Source organism: Macrobrachium nipponense, chromosome 45 (assembly GCF_015104395.2).
Source record: "Macrobrachium nipponense isolate FS-2020 chromosome 45, ASM1510439v2, whole genome shotgun sequence".
NCBI classification, from domain to species: domain Eukaryota; kingdom Metazoa; phylum Arthropoda; class Malacostraca; order Decapoda; family Palaemonidae; genus Macrobrachium; species Macrobrachium nipponense.
Window position 1 is genome coordinate 13736072 of NC_061105.1, and position 16392 is coordinate 13752463.

General features: G+C 46.1%; 1 protein-coding gene across 1 annotated transcript in view; it reads right to left on the reverse strand.

Annotated features, from left to right (window-relative positions):
* LOC135214172 (bromodomain adjacent to zinc finger domain protein 1A-like) overlaps positions 1–11704 on the reverse strand; it is a 29563-nt gene extending 17859 nt beyond the window's left edge. The window contains exon 1 of the mRNA XM_064248241.1: positions 11416–11704. The gene's annotated coding sequence lies outside the window, so the exon portion shown is untranslated. The remainder of the gene's footprint in view (positions 1–11415) is intronic.
* Between the last annotated feature and the right edge of the window lie 4688 nt (positions 11705–16392).

Below are 16392 nucleotides of genomic sequence, written 5' to 3' on the forward strand. Positions count from 1 at the left end.
GGGAAACAATCAGTACAGGCCAACCCTCATCACGGTAGACGGGTCTTATTCACTCGATATTTAATTGGTGAAACATGAATACAATTGCAACTCTAAGCATACTATTTCAAAAGACTGAAGTTTCGTCAACATATTGTGATATATGAAAGCCCCATACGAACTAAAATAAGCATGTGAGCTCTTCGTAAAATATGTTTTCAAGGCAGTTTTGAAATCCAATATGGCGGCCCTACGTTTTTTGCATGGACGGTTCTCATCTCACAGTGACGGACACCATCTTTCCCCAGCCTTCCCAGCACTCATTTGAACAATGTTAGCGTATGTATGTAACGTTTATTGATCTTACTCAAGATTGCAGTTGTAATCAGCACAATAAAACAACATTTTGTTGCCTATATTAGTGAAAGTATGAAACTTGTTATTCCCGGGGTTATGGTTGGAACTGAATTCATTCTTACCTTGTAATCGGCGGTTTTTATCCTTACTGCCATCACAACTGACACTCACAGTGCTTATTTGATTGTTATTATACACATTTTGGTTCTCAGTTCAGGCTCCACATTGCACTTTAAACCCGTTGCTGTTCCTGGTTTCTAAGCGCGCGCGCCATAAACACAATTACAAACAGCAGACGACGACAGACGACGAAACTGCAAAGTTTTATTCCCCTAAACTGTTTTACTTTACTCGTTATTTAGTTTAAATTTACATTGTTATTTAAAATTTTTGATTTAATTCATGTAGATTATCCCTTTTTGCAACCAAATTACCCCGAAAAAATTACAGATATTTCTAACGTAGAGTAAAATCAAATGTTTCTAACGTTTTCGTACATCTGGCTGCCGAAAACCATAGAGGAACGAATACGGAAAAGTGCATAGAGGAAAGACTACGTTTTTTTTTTTTTGCTTTTTTGTTTTTGCTAGCACTTTTCATTGATTTCAGTCTTTATTAGTATTTTGAATTTCTTAAATAATCGTATGCCAGAAATAAATGTAACCTTTAATGTTTGCATGCTTTAATGTTTGCATGCTAAGAATGGCAAAATCATCGTTGCCACATTAGTGGAGGCTTCACACATACGCCGTTCCATTATTATAAACTGTTTCCATGAATTCTAGTTGTCATAGTAATGCAATAATGATAAAATTGCTTTAATATTTATGTATATATACTTCCAATACATAGCCTAATTTCACCAATTTCAACGTTTTGTTTATAGTCTTATACCCAGTGGAGGGTAAGCACATACCGATTGGCCACAGTGAATGTCCCTTCCTATTCCGTCCCCCTCGTCATCTCTCTCTCTCTCGTCTCTCTCTCTATCTCTCTCTCTCTCTCTCATCTCTCTCATCTCTCTCTCTCTCTCTCTCATCCCCTCTCTCTCTCTCTCATTTTTTAAATTTTACATACCTATGTCCTGCTTAACTATTTTGCGAGCACTAGTAGATGCACCTACATTCATCATTACGACTGAATTAAAAACTTGAAAGTATTTAATTAATGCTATACAAGTATGAAATGACAATTTGTCTAAAATTGCATTTTTCCTAACTATACAAACCTGAGGTCCTTTTACAATAGGAAGGTACTAGCGGCAGCTGGATAGGTCGTAAGCTTTCGAACAAGGGGTTCGGTAGTTAACTGCTTGTCCGACAGGCGCGCGCGCGCGACTGGGAGGTAAACAAATCACTTTTGCTTTTGGCCCAAGCAAAAACTGCAGAGTGAGGGGTGGCATGAGGTGGGGCTATGTGTAAAAGGACCTCAGGTTTGTATAGTTAGGAAAAATGCAATTTTAGACAAATTGTCATTTGTTCCGACACGCATACAAACCCTTCGTCCTTTTACAATAGGAAGACTCACTTCTTGGTGGGTGGAATCTGAGTCTTTGTGAACAGACTGGTGTTCGCCCAACCTTGGAAGCCTCCCTGGTCGTAAGAGCGAGGGAGGGATCCAAGCCTCTGTCCGATTGATCGGGGTGTGCACCGCAGGATCAATGGTCAGACCTCTGGACCGAGTACTAAGAGAGAGGCAAGCGTATCTCTTCGTACCAGCAATGTAAGAACTTGTTCCTGTACAGGAGCAAAGTTAAAGTCATGGTTTTGACTCTTGTAGGCATCCACTTCCCCCCCTTGTAGAAGGAAGTGTGGATATTCTGCTCCCATCCCTCCGTGAAAGGATAGGATGGGCTCTGTCATATAGCTCACCGGCATCTCGTCCTTATCCAGCAGGGTGATGACCGTATCCCTCTACCCACAGTAGAGGGGAAGAAAAGATAGAAGAGAAGCCAGTCACTTTCTCATCACTATCTATTCATACAGTCACACCAGGACTCGATGCTGTTCAGCCTGCTAGGGTTCTGGGTTAGCTAGACGACGTGGTTTTGAGCAGCCACCACAGGTCCTAAGGAAACCGAGATCCAAGGACCTATGGGCAAATATCCAAGAGGTATAAAAGGAAGTTGCCGGTGGTCTGGTTGTACCAGACCCCACCTTCCATACCTGCGCCACCCCGGAGAAGTTCTTACGAAACGCCAACGAGGGGCCAACACTTCTGACTTCGTGAGTTTTTCTCGGACGGGACGTACGGATGTCGTCACTGCCATCAGCCTCCTACGCCCTCCTGAAGACCTCACGCAGCCAGGACGAAAGAGTGTTCTTGATACTTCTTTCTTGTTGACCCTTGCTAACGGAGAGGCGTCGACACTCAGGCCCGAGGTGTCGAGTTCTCTTCAGATAGCGACGTAGCGTCCTCCCAGGACAAAGCAGCATCTCATCCGCATCATTATCTGCATGACGCTCCCGTACTCTCTTCGCCGATGCCAGGTCCAGCAAGACGAGGGTCATTTGATTTCCCTGGGTTGGCAAGACCTTTGGAAGCTGCTCCTAAGCAAGGAGATCTCGAACGAGTTCGAGATGTCCAATCCCGTCAGTTTCAGGAGGAGCGACAAGGCGGCTCTGTATCCTTGACTGTGGGAACTTAGAGGAGCTTCCTCGGCGAAGAAAAAACGAGGAAATCCGCTACCTGCTGAAGATTGGCTCTGAGAAGAGATAGGCCCCGTCTACGACCCCAACCACCGAAGACGGCCGACTTCCCCTGGTACACAGCCGCAGAAGGACTGACGGACGTTTCCAGCCAATCTCTGTTGCTGCGCTACGAAAAAAGCTTCTCGTACGCAAGAGAAGGTGGATAACAGCCAGCCGTGAAGACGTAGGGACTGGACTGCTCGGTGTGGTACCGCTCGACGTGTGGCTGGCCGAGAAGTTGTGCCAATGGGGAATCTCTCTCGGTTTCTCTTGCGAGAAGAGCCAGCAGGTCCGGATACCAAATGGCCTGTGGCCATTTGGAAGCCATCAGGATCATCCTGAGATTCGGGATGACCAGTGCTCGACTGATCACCTTGTGAATCAGGCTGAACGGGGGGAAAGGCATAGGCGAAGAGGTTGTCCCACGGGTGTTGAAGAGCGTCCTCTGCAGCTGCCCATGGATCCGGCACGAGGCCGAGAAGAACACCTGGAGCTTCCTGATGTGCGGATGGCGAACAGATCCTCTACTGGTCGCAGGTCGAAGAGCCTTTCCGCCACGTCCTGGTGTAGAGACCATTCGGGCCTTATCACCTGATCCCGACGGCTGAGCGTGTCCCTGCTACTACATTCCTTCCCTGGAATGTAGCGTGCCGACAGCTCTATTGAGTGTGCCTCGGCCCATCGTGCACCTGCCGAGTCAACTGATACAACGGGAGAGACACTAGGCCCCCCCTGTTTGTTGACGTAAGCCACCACCGTGGTGTTGTCGTACATCAACACCACTGAGTGTCCCATCAAGCGGTCCTGGAACTCTTGGAGAGCGAGGAACGCTGCCTTTAGTTCCAGTACATTGATGTGAAGGTGCTTGTCGTTCTCGTACCACACTCCTGAAGTCCGCAACTCTTCCAGGTGTGCAACCCCCATTCCCTCGGTCGATGCCGTCTTGAGAGCAGCTGCATGTCCACGGGGGGGAGAGTACTCCCGGAGGGCACTCTCTTAAGGGGTTCCTGTCGTCCAGTCACCTGGCTAGGTACCTGCCTCACCTCCTGTGTCAGTGACCATGGAAGGCTTGGGGGATCCATCGCCTGTGACCAACTCTCCTTTGGTCTCCCTGAAGAGACCGCAGGTGAAGACGCCCGTTAGGGACTGGCATCCCGAGTGACGACAGGTGTCCGATCACGACTTGCCATTGCTGAGCTACCTGTTCCTGCCGAGACAGGAACTGGTTGGCTGCCTCCCTGAATCTGCTACCGTGTCGATCAGCATACCCAGGTACTTCATCCTCTGCTTGTGCTCGAGATCGGACTTTTCGAAGTTCAGAACGATCCTCAGATCGCGACAGAACTCGAGCAGATCGATCCCTGTCCTGTAGCAACTGCGAGCGGGAGCTCGCCAGGACTAAGCAATCGTCGAGATACCTCATCAGGACGTATCCCGTGCGAATGGGCCAAGCAGACACCAGAGTGAACACTCGCGTTGAACACCTGTGGGGCGGTTGAGAGACGAAGCAACGTGGCCTGAACTGGTACACCGTCCCGTCGAGGATGAAGCGGAGGTACTTTCTGGAGGACTGATGGATGGGTATTTGTAGATCCGCATCCTTCAAGTCCACTGCAAGCATGAAATCGTTCTCCCTGATAGAGTCGAGCACTGAGCGTGCCGTCTCCATCGTGAACCGGGTCTGGCGAACCAACCGGTTCGGGGAAGAGAGATCTATCACTGGGCGCCAGCCTATTGTAGACTTTTCCACCAGGAAGAGTCGGCTGTAAAGCCCGGTGATTGATCCGTACCGATTTCTACAGCTCTCTTGCTCAGCATGGTCTTGATCTCCTGTCTCCATGCTACGTCCTTCGATGCCCCTGGAACGTACGCCTGCTGTTGGACCGGGTCCCAATGGCTGGCAGGATCCCTCCTCAATGACCGGGGCTTACGTCAGGTAGACCCGAAGGTCCCCCCGGTAGCGGCAGGGCGCAGCCCCTAACGTGGGATCTTACAGAGAAATCTCTGTAGGATCCCTCCCCTTTCCCTCGTAGCCGTAAGGAGAGAGGGCAATGGGGAGGAAAAGGAATTGGAATACTCGCTCGCCTTCCCAGTGGAACTAGCAGTTGGAGAAGAGCAGGAGCAGCCATCGCCTTGCGGCGATGGCCTCTCAGAGTCTGGGAAAACGTATCGTCAGGAGAAAACGTTTTCCCGAGGAGGGTTACGAACTCTCACTGTAGGTAAGGGTCTGCCGCCACTGTGAACGTCGTCTGGGTGGGGCTGATCGACACCTGACAGGAGAGAGCCGATACCGCTCCGACTCATTCCAGTCCTCGTCGAGGGGCCGAAACCTCAGGAGGACCGAAGGGATATATAAATACGATGTCCGAAGACACGTAGAAACGCCTCTGTCGCAGTAGAGGAGATGAAGGAGCTTGTTCGACCGTCCAGAACCGAGAGAGCTAGCCTCCTGTCTGGAGACGAGAGGACTACCTGGCTCCACCCAGTCGGCAAGCTCGATCGCGGCAGCCCCACCGTCGATTTGGATTCCCTCTCGGGCCCCAAAACGACTCGAGCCGAGACGTGGCTCTGCTGGTGGGAGCGGCGATCCTTCCCGAGGTCATTGTGCTGACGAATCAGCGCCGTAACCTCGGCAAAGTTCCTCTGGATCTCGGAAGTCACAGCATCTTGCAGAGTGGGACCGTTAAGCCCTTCGAACAAGAGCATATTCCGAGAACCCTCCTCCTAAGAAGGGGGCAACAGCGACAGCCCTCTCGGTCTTCCCCATCCACTTGAGCATACGTCCTGGCCGGTCCAGAACCGAAGTGCTGGCACGTAGGGCGTCGTGGTGGGATCATGAGGGGCGCACCCCTCACGATCACTCCTCAATACCTCGCTCCTCCCGGTGTAACCCGAGGAGGTTGAAGGTACGGGAGAGGCAGACCTGACGTTCCCTCGTCGCTCGCTGGCAGGACCAGCACGCTTGGAGGGCTGCAGGCGATCGTCAACCCGCGGTGACGATCGAGCTGCAGGCCTGGTCGAAAACGTCTCGCTGTGGAGAACGGCTGGACTGAGCACAGCGGCACTGATCTCGAGTGTCAGAAGAGCTGGTGCTGGTTGCGTACCCCGATCGCTCTCTGTGAGAGCGACGGTCAGGCGACCTGCAGGCTCCACTGTCGCAGTGAGGGACCGGGTGTGCTTGTCCTCACGGCACGTCACGTCGCTGGTTCCAGCCGTGGCTGGCAACCTGCGAACGGGAGGACCTCTTCCCAGCCTCAGCCCGTGTCGGTCGTGGACCGTCACGTCCCCGGGTCGCCAGCTGTTCACCGCGAGAGTGAGAGCTGGCTGGTGAGAGTCGCATGAGCGGCTGTCACCAGTCTTCCGCCCGTGCCGTGAACCTGACGCTGAGCGGACTCAGAGGTCTGGTTCCTGGCTGCACGGTCGCTGGTAGGCGGACCGTACACTCGGTACCTCCCGCGAACGGGAGGCCGAGACGGACCCTGATGCAGTGGCAGAACCACTGACACCAGGCGAGGAAGTACCGGTGTTAGCCGGTACCCCTCTGGTCCCGTAGTCTTCTTCCTTGCGGAAAGAAGAGACGGGCCCCGCTCCCGAAGGAGCAGGAGGACCAGCGGAAGGAACCCTCCCGTCCCACCGAGGTGAGACGGGTCCCGAGAGAAGACTCCGAGGAAGCTTCTTAGGAGGGAGGAGGCGACCTTCTTCTTCCTCGGCTGTAAAGCCTTAGAAGTCGAAGGGGAAGAGGCGGCGGCCGACGACGATGAAGAAGATGAAGACGACGACCACGACACCTTCCTCCTCTTCTTCGTCAGCTTCCTCAGGACAGACGTAAGATCTGCTATCCAGGGCGGAGCCGGGGCTGCTGTAGCCGAAGCTACAGGGCCCGGACGCACCTGTACAGACAGACCAAAGTCTGGGGTAGTACCACCACGAACAGGGACGACATCAGCAGGTATGGGCATCTCAGGAACAGCAGTCACGGCCAGCACATCATCGGTAGGGACAGCCAGCACAGCAACGGCAGGAACAGCCAGCGCAGCAACGGCAGGCAGAATCGGCAGGTACGGCAGGCAGCACCGGAAACACAGGAAGTGGAGCAGCAGCCAGCAACATCCTGGTACCGGCGGCAGGTCCAGGGGCGAGTTTCTAAGGGCAGCGGAAGTGTGGTCGCTGCAGCGCGGCAACCACGAGCGGCGGCGGCACGCCCCCCTCTCGGTACGGCGAACGGCACTTCACAGCGGCTGTAGGCAAGACTGTTACCACGTGAGGCGAGTACAACCAGGTGAGGAGGGACGTCGTCACCTGGTTGCGTGGTAACCACTCCATGGGTGACCGCAGTAGGGCCCATACATAGAACCGCAGCCCCTGGACACCAGCACGCTCTGCAATTGGAAGGACGCCCATACCTCACCAAGGTCCACTCTCGTGGCAGTAGCACCTGCGGAAATAAAAGTAGTAGTGATTAATGGGGGGGAAATCCCCTCGTGCGGGGGTTTGATCCCTCCCGAACGAGTGGAAGACCCCTAATACAATTGTACATCGGGCACCGAGCGCCCTCCCCCGCGCTCGACGGATCGGGCGAGGAGAAGAACGCCGATAACCTCCCCCCCCCCCTAAGGGGAAGAGCCATCTGTGGGAACTGAGCGGGGGGGGGGTCTCGTTCCCCACCCCCGCACAGTACCCATGTACCCAACAACAAAATAAGAGCCCTAGAGCTATCGTGCCATCGGCACGAATACAAGGCATAAGGATCAATTCCTGCTGAGCGGAACTTGAACCAAATAATATTGATGCAATCAATAATAAGGAACAAAATGAAAATTCACTTCACAAAGAATAAGGGCTCGGATCGAGCGCATTCGCGCCCTCGGCACCGAGCGCAAGGTTGAAAGGTTTCATTCCTTACCTTTATGGATCAAGGTTTCTGGAAACCTTGATCCATAATGAATTGATGCAATCAAGAAATATATGAAAATGAAAAGACTACTGCGCTTGCGTTTCACTTTCATACAAAATAAAAAAGGGGAAGGATCAATTCCCCGTGAATAGCTGAACATTGATCCCCAGTCAACAATGCAATCTCAATAAAAAAATGAAAATGAAAAAGAACTGCACTTGCGATTTCACTTCATTCAAAAATACAAAGGGGGAAGGATCAATCTCCGGGTAAGCTCGGAAACTGATCCAAACTGAGTATTGCTACAATAAAAATAATATATGAAAATGAAAAAGAATACTGTACTTGCGATTCCACTTTCATACTGAATAAGTTCCCGTGTCGAGCGCATTCGTTCGGCAACGGGCATACAGGTCAAAAACATATAAATGAAAAGAGCACTTACTTACGATTTTCATCTACACATTTCCAACCCAATATACGCTCGGAGCGAGCGCTCCCGCCCTCGGCACCGAGCATACCCAATCCGAGGATCATTCTGGGAAAATGAATTCCCGCAAGTTACGCCCTTCAGTCCCGGCACTCGGGTTAATCGGAGGACGGGCGTTGGGGAACCAAGATCCTTTAATTCACAATTGAATTCAAAGAAATGATTGTACTTACAATTCAGTTTCACTAGATACATAGAAAAAGAAAAACACAATCATGCGAAAGCAAACGACGATGAAGCGGGCAGAGAGCGATGATACACGTCCACACGCCAGCAGGCCGAAAGCAAAAGTGATTTGTTTACCTCCCAGTCGCGCGCGCGCGCCTGTCGGACAAGCAGTTAACTACCGAACCCCTTGTTCGAAAGCTTACGACCTATCCAGCTGCCGCTAGTACCTTCCTATCGTAAAAGGACCGAAGGTTTGTATGCCGTTCGGAACAAATATATTTTCTTTTGTTCATTTTTCGAATTACGATAAAAGAAACAGAGAGAGAGAGGAGAGAGAGAGAGAGAGAGAGAGAGAGAGACGATGGAGAGAGCAGATAGGAGGAGAGAGAGGATATGAGAGAGATGAGACGAGAGAGAGAGAGAGAGAGAGAGAGAGAGTTGAGTTGTGGATCAGTGTATAAAATATATCGGTCAATGGGCAGGTAACAACCGAGTGAATCGTTAGATATATCCACCAATGTAAACTACTATTATTAGATAGATAGATGGAAAAATCATAGAAAATAAGTTTAAACTGCAACAACTTTCAGAGAGAGAGAAGGGAAGGTGAAGGAAGGAAGAAGGACAGGGGTGGCGGTGGAGGTGGGGGGAGAGGGTAGGTGGAGCTGTTTACTGGTGTGTCCTATCCATTTCTGGATAATGGAGTTTTGGTCTATTAGTACAAGGACAAGTGTAGTTATTCTTTACGATTAGTGATTCACGATACCCTTATAAATTACGGCACTGGGGGTAATGCACTAAAGAAAAATCTGCTCTGTTACGAGTGTTCGTTACAGAAATAGGTATTGCCCAAAAACGTGCTTGCACTGTCTCTGAAACCCATAGTAGACATGCTGCTTAGTTGTCAATACAAGTTTTTATAACAAGTATTTTTTACAAAGCTAGCTATTGAATAAATTTGTATTTGTTTTTCTCAGTCAAAACATATGCCCCTCAATGCTAACTTTCCTCTTTTAACGACTTTCTGGTCATTGCAAATTCGGCCCATAATTTCTTATGGTGCGAAAACAGACAGAGGCCCATGGACCGAAAACGATTGCGTCACACTACGGCGATAATCCAGCAGTAAAACATCTTCATATATCCAAAAAGTAAATAATAAAGATATATATGCGCATTACGATTATAACAATTACATGTATAGCTGATAACAATCTGCACGAATAACTGGTAAACTGTTCTGCAATGACAGTTGAGTATAGCAATTATTTACAATAGGTACGAAAGTCAAGAGTCGTGACGTCAATATACAGAACTTGAAAGAACGTTCTAATTCAGAAAAATAATTACTTAAATTTGAGTCAGAGTCGAGTTACTTTTTCAATAACGAATATTTTCAAATTAATCATCATAAATATGTAAAATATTGATGTTTTACTACTTATTTACAAATTAGCCAAGAGCACGCTTCTCGTCATCTCTTCTATACCCCAACAGCTGTTTACGCCTGGCTTGTTTGTTGATGAGAATCGTGTTTCGATTGTTGTGATAAAAAGTGCTCCAGCGTCTGTGGGTACAAGTGGTGTGCGGATTTATCACAGGAAATAGTTAGTTTATTGACACAAGCTACTCCGTAAACATCGAGATGGCGTCAATCTTCTAAATACCTCGAGTTGTAAGTAAAAATGTTGAACGCGTTTTGGTGAGATTTGCACTACGTTTGAGACCGTTTTCAGTACCCTCTGTTTAAATCTGTTTAAATCTTAAAATTTGGCCTTAATTTCTAACTTTGGGGAAAATACTTACTTCGAAAGGAGAGTAGAGGTCTTTAGCTCCGTTTCTCACCAACAACAAGTCGCGACTGATGCCCATCTCGGGTGTCAGGACGCGTTATAATGTACTTTTTCGGAGGGTGGCTTGCATTGATGGTAGCTGGCCTGCGGTGGCTTGCTGTGATGATCTAGCTATATTCAATAACTGAGGAGCACCCCAAAACTAGGGATAGCCTATTCAATAAATAAGGAACACCCCAAACTAGGGGTAGCCTATTCAATAAATAAGGAACACCCCACTCTAGGAATAGCCTAGCCTATTCAATAAACAAGGAACACCCTAACCTCGGGATAGCCTACTCAATAAACAAGGAACAACCTACACTAAGGATAGCCTATTAAACAAATAAGGAACACCCTAAACTAGCAATAGCCTATTCAATATGGAACACCTCAAGACAAGAGTGTCTATTACATAAATAAGGAAGACCCTAAACGAGGGATAGCCTATTCAAGAGGTCAATAAGGAACTACCCCAAACCAGGGATAGCCTGTTCAATAAATAAGGAACACCCAAAGGTCTGTGGGACAGTTTACAACCACCACTCAGATTTATACTAAGGATCCCTATTCTCTGTCATAAAGCCACACTCTTTAGCACATCCATGATGGCAACGACGAGGTCCCTACCAAGCCAAGGCCACGAAACGCTGCTAGTAACGCAACGAAGCACTTGCTATGAAGTTGCTTACGCAATCTTATGAGGTAGAAGAAAAAAAATATGGAAGGGGGAACTTGCAACTTCTCTGATTTATCTTGAAGATATTCTCAGAATGTTTAGTTGACAGACACTAAATCTTTGTGAATCTGAAGGATAAATTTGGATTTATTCGCGAAAACGAAAACGACACTTCACGTTGGGCAATGTCATCGCCCTCAGCTCAAAGTAAAAAAAAAAAATTTTCTCGCCCAATAAAAACTTCGCGCCCTTTCTTGCTGACGCTGTCTGCAACGCGGGCGTGCAACGTGCGCAAACATCGGTCCCCCGACGAGGGCGAGCCTTACCCTAAGCGAATTCGCCTAAATTCGCTCCCTCCTCGGAGCCTAATTGTGGTTAATAAATGAATGAGTGACGGAGGTAACTCGCCTGGCGCCTTCAAACGCCAAAACTTTCCCGGCAACTGAGCCAGGCAATATTTCCCAACTCTCGATTCCGCCCTTCTCGGCCGCCATCCCGGCCAGATTCCGCCATCAAACCACTCTACAAACATTTACGAACGATAATTAATAACTATCAGCTAGCACAAGCTCCATTAAAAGGGTTAAATAGACGACAGAACGTGAGGAACGATTGCGTTACCTGCAATGTTTTGAGGAGTTCGGAAGTCGCTGATTGGTTCATTCGCTCCCACAATGCACGGCGATGCGGAGATGACGGCCACGAAGCGTCTTACGCGCCAAAATGTTCCTTTTATTTGTCATGCGATTTCGTTATGCAATGTGGTCTTTTCTGAGAACGTTGCGGAAAATGCACAATGTCTATGCCAATTCTCCTACGTTGCAGCCATTGCTTCGGGAACTTCTAAGCTAAGGATGCTTTACCGCTCGATCTGTCACCTCGAAAATGACCCTATTTCTCATCTGATTTCGTTATGCAATCAAAGTTTTATTTTTTTCTGAAAGTATTACGCAAAATGGTCAACATTTATCAAATCCTTTTCTGCTACTGTAATTTCTTAAAGAACTTCTATGTTAGAGATGATTTACCACTCATCTTTTCATAATCCATCTCGTCATCTTCTTGGGCGACCATCGCTAGCGATCAAGATGTTTTGGGAGTCTTTGTTTGGTTTGCCCACAAAGGCGCTTTGAGATAGACTTAAAAACAACAAAAACATGCAAACTTAAGACTTCGTATGCATTTGTGAAAATACTTGCGATTACTTTATATTTAACTGAGTTACATCTCGTTTTCGGTAGGTGTAAAAACTGTTTTAGATGCTGTTGCTCTGAAAGAAAATAGGAAATCGATTTGTGTATTTTTTAGAACATTTCTTATTTTTCTCGCATTCGATTTGACATACTGCGTTAGTCATCTAACATCTTTTTACTCTCTTTTGATATCAATACCTGGCGTTTAGGCCAGGTTATGAGAACATCTATTAAAAGGACCTTGGAAAAACTGGGAGCATTTGCAGTCTGCAAAATTATATGTCAGCGAAAGTATGATATTATAAAGTCGGTCCCACCGATCCAAACATCCTTGGTCAACAAACCTTCTCTTCGTACGAGAGAGAGAGAGAGAGAGAGAGAGAGAGAGTCACGATGGAAAATTCAAAGCCTGGGTGGAAAGTTCGTGGCAGCCGTCTTAAATAGTTAAAAGTTAACTTTCTTTCCCGACAACAACAGACCAGCGAGCAGTGGAAAAATTAGTACCAACCTCTCCGGCCACTGACCAAGGGGAAAAATAAGCACTCTTTATCCGAATCCCGGCTATCGATTTAAGGAAATGTCTTGTTGTTTGGTTTTCCCAGATGTTCATTGATGGAAATTACTTGTATACCACCAGATACCGGGTACTAAATGATAGACTTATGCCTCGATTGCCGGAGATGAACAGTCATTCATAAAAGACTGGCTTCAGAGTGGCTGTGGTTTTTATTTAGTTAAACTGGATAAATTAAGGGGGAATCTAGATGAACATATGGAAAGAAATGTTCATTCTTCAATATATACACCTGTTCTGGACCTTTATCTAAACAGGCATTCCACGATATTACCTGGATATACTGAAAGGGAACAGAAATGGTGGTAAAGTAAATTGCAAAGCGATTGCAGCTATAGGTGTCGAATGGCAGCAGCAAACATCCTTTAGTAATGCTTACAGTGCACCACGTCAGCAGCACTGACGGGGCTACCCCCCTATGAGGATACAGGATATGTTACTGATGCAACAATCATAGGGTTACGACTCACTTGTGATGCACTTTTTTTTTTTTTTTTTTTGCTCGTCACGTTAGTTTTCTAACGCTGAGTGGTGGCCGTTTGATTATTGCTGTTTGACCTTGGGTCTGCTATAAACCTCTTTACACAGCCTATTGTGAGAAGAATATCATAATTAGTACTAACTAAATCATTACTTATCATAATTGAGAGAGAGAGAGAGAGAGAGAGAGAGAGAGAGAGAGAGAGAGGAGAGAGAGAGAGAGAGAGAGCGTGTGTAAAAGTAAGAATTGCAAACTAAGATTGTTGAATCAAAAGCATTCCATAATCTACAATTCGTCAACACTTTATGTAGTACCTACTACTGATGTTGAAAAGAGAACGTAAGATATAACAGATTAAAATAAAATTGAACGAATTCAAACAAACAGAAGAAATGCACCAAAACAAACATAGCCGAAGGGAAACTGAACAGAGATAAAAGACAAAAAAAAATTATAAGAAGACGAGGCAACTTCAAAACAGAATTGTTGACATCGGATAAGCGACTTGGCGTTGCAACATTTCCGGTCTTTGGTGACCTCGTCAAGAAAGAGTGCTCTTAGACTTATGTTTAATTTGAACAAATTTTTTTTTTATTATATTTGTTATTCTTTCTTCATTTTAATTTTCGTTTCTTAGTCTAACAGTCAGGGAGAACTTAATATTTCACGTTGTATGCTTACCCCTTTTCCTATTTTGAAGGGATGCCCCCACGTTAGGCTACAGCCTTCCGTTTTGTCACCAAACTTTCAGGAGGGCAGATATTAGTCCCAAGCCAGTTTTCTTGCCTCACCAGACATTGGTGCCACCAGTTTACAACTGGGTTGACTTGCGAGCGGTAGGCAAGGTGCTAACCACGGATCTAAGAAATGTAACCCCAGGACTGTACCACTCAAATGTGCTGCCACTGGGAAAAATGAAAGACTGAGTATACACACACACACACACACACACACACACACACACATACACACACACACACACACACACACACACACACACACACATATATATATATATATATATATATATATATATACTCCGAGAGCTTCACTTTTCTTGTTTTCTTGAAGATGTCTTAGAATTGAATAGAATTAAACAGGTCGGGATTTACACCTAGTTTTCTATTTTCATCTGTTGTACATCTGCATATATACGTCACGTAGTTAGGCGATCCCAAGCATATATATTTATATGTATCAATGTATTAAATATGTATTCCATCATACATGACATATCTGTCAATTCATCTTTTTATATCTCTTCTTACGAGATGAATATAGGATTTGGTCTTAATTATTGTCAGATATTTTACAGTTCTCCTGCAATGATATTTCTAAGTTTCATTATTATTATAATGGTATTCGAATGCCAAATAAGCGTCCAAATAAAGCAGAAATGTGAAAACTGTTCAAATGCAGATGAACGCACTGAATGCATAGGCAGAAAGTAACTCATGAAAATGCACACTAGTTGAAGTGACTGATGATCATCTTCATGAATGGTAATATCTGGCATCTTATCACTAAATTTGGCGCCACGCACCATCTGATGAAGAGCAGCGAATCGTGTCGCCAATATTGGCTAACTGGAGAAAATCAGAGCTTCAGTTTTGTCATGAATATCGATAATCTGGAGACACGCGGTTTAAATTTTTATCCCAATATATTTTCTTAGGAAAATGAGGCTTTTTGGAAAATACGACCTCAATATGAGATACTTGGTAACAGAAAAAAATGGCTTTAAACCAGTTATTGGCACTGTAAGATATCTTCTTTTTTGTCACCAATATTAAATATCTGGTGAAAACCAGCTTCAATTTTACCCTTATTTCTAGGTTACTCTGTAAGAAGGTCTCTAATTTGCCAATAGCACCGGCTACTTAGTGAAAAAAAAAAAAAACTCTCTGAGTCTGTCATCAATACTGGCTTCTTAGGGAAATCACTGCTTCAATTTTGTCAATAGTACTAGCGTCTTAGTTTTATCATCAGCATTAAAGTCTTGGTGTAAGATACAACCTCAATTTTGGCATCAGTATAAGAGATCTGGAAGACAGACTCAGTTACGACAAACAACGTTATAGGCACTTTGTGTGAGACATGTCACAATTTACCATCAGTATTTGAGACTTGACTGACAGATATAGTTTTCAGGTTCAGCATCAATATTAGGTACTTGTTGTAAGACATTCAGATTTGCCATCAGTACTAGATACTTGTTGTAAGACAACTATCAATGTTGCCATCAATATTAGGTACTAGGGCTAAGATAGTTTCAGATTTGCCATCAATACTAGATATTTGGTATAAGGTACAGCTTCAGTTTTGCCATCAGTATTAGGGACTTCGTGTTTGCCGTCATTATCAGATACTTGGTGTAAGGGCTGGCTATCTGATAACAAAATATGGCATCAATATGCGAATATTGTCCGTTGAGAGACGCTTCCAAGTCTATACGACTCCAGTAGAGAAAAAGTAATCAATTAATCTCTCTCTCTCTCTCTCTCTCTCTCTCTCTCTCTCTCTCTCTCTCTCTCTCTCTCTCTCTCTCTCTCTCTCTCTCTCTCTCTCTCTCTCTCTCTCTCTCTCTGTCGTTTGGTGGACTTCCATCTTCGTGTGCTGGATGAGACCAGCCCTACAGAGATGGGGAGGAGAATATACGCTTTTCTTCAGCAAAGATTGGCCCACGATTCGTATTTGTTTATCGAGGGAAGAAGAATTCTACGAAAACGTACAATAAAACACTGAAGAGGCAAAGAAACTATATATATAAAAAAGTACGAGGAATGTCAACAGGTCAATAAACCAAATATGATTGAGAGAGCAGGGGAGAGGACTTGTGAAAACGTAAAATAAGAGCCTGAAGAAGCACACACACACACACACACACACACACACACACACACACACACACACACACCACACAGAGAGAGAGAGAGAGAGAGAGAGAGAGATCATATACACACGGAGAATATAAATGAGCAAAGAAAGGAAATTTCGGCGATAAATTAACGAGCAACAACAAAAAGACGACACATTAGTACTAAGAGGCAAACGT